This window comes from Trichechus manatus, unplaced genomic scaffold (assembly GCF_000243295.1).
Source record: "Trichechus manatus latirostris isolate Lorelei unplaced genomic scaffold, TriManLat1.0 scaffold00054, whole genome shotgun sequence".
Lineage (NCBI taxonomy): Eukaryota > Metazoa > Chordata > Mammalia > Sirenia > Trichechidae > Trichechus > Trichechus manatus.
In genome coordinates, this window is record NW_004443990.1 from 1,330,537 (window position 1) to 1,331,819 (window position 1,283).

The following is a 1,283-nucleotide window of genomic DNA, read 5'->3' on the forward strand; positions in this document are numbered from 1 at the left end:
GTTCAAAAATTTGTAAGACTTTCCATATGGCGACAGCAGAGCATTAAACCAAGTCGGGGACCCTTCTAAGTGCGGCCCCTCTGCCACTACGCAGGCTTTACACCCAGCAGCGGTCTCACCGGTCCCACATTTAGTGGACTTTGAGGTTACTTACTGTTAGGGATTGAATTATGTGTCCTGAAGATATGTGTTGTAAATCCTAACCTCCATGCCTGTGGTTATAATCCCATTTGGGAATGGGTTGTCTTTGTTATGTTAATGAAGCAGGATTAGTGTAGGGTGTATCTTGAGTCAATCTCTTGTCAGATATAAAAGAGATTAAATCCAAGCTAGCAGAGAGAGACAGGGGAAGAGAGATACCAAGCACATGAAGATTGCCCAGAAGCAGAAGCTCAGAAGAGACGAGGACCTTCCTCCGGAGCTGGCAGAGACAGAAAGTCTTCCCCTAGAGCTGGCACCCTGAATTTGGACTTCTAGCCTCCTGAACTGTGAGAAAATAAATTTCTGTTTATTAAGGCCATCCACTTGTAGTATTTCTGTTATAGCAGCACTAGATAACTAAGACACTATGCCGAGAGCCACTGCCCCCCACCTTCCCCCGTTGCCATGATAAGAGAGGGGTCAAGGTGGGAGGTGAGCTGTCTTTCTGCAGCTTTAACACCCCACCCCTCCCTAGGGCATAGGGAAACCAGGGCCACACCTGGAGAAGGAGTGGCTAGAATGGGGTCTTTAAGGGATCTGCTACTTCATTCTCATCTGTTTGTCTCAGTTTCCCCTCTGGTATCTAAGAGAGAGTAGTTCAGAAGTTAAAGTAAGGTTGCCCGTGGTAGTGTCTGGGAACTCAGCTAAAGGAGGCTGAAGGTTCTGGGTACTGGGTATGGACCTAGCGAGTCGGTTTTCAACTCTCTGAGTGTTATTTCACTGTTGTTAAATGGTGCCCCCCTCTCCAGCTGAAAAAGAAACACTGGGCAAGGGATAGACTGATCTACAATTACGCACGGGGAAGAAATTCCAGACTCTAAAAGGTCCTGAACTGTTGGAAGTGCAAGGACAGCAGAGGGCGCTGTTGTCGTGCAAGCGCTCGAGGTCGTTAGTGGAGGTGGCTTCCCACTCATGGAGACTCCAGATGTGCGGAGTAGAATTGCTCCATAGGGTTTTCAACAGCAGAGGGCCAGGTCTGCCTTCCAAGGCACCTCTGGGTGGGTTAGAACTGGCAACCTTTCAGCTAGTAGTTGGGCATTTTAACCATTTGCACCACCCAGGGACTCCTACTCAAGGAGGAG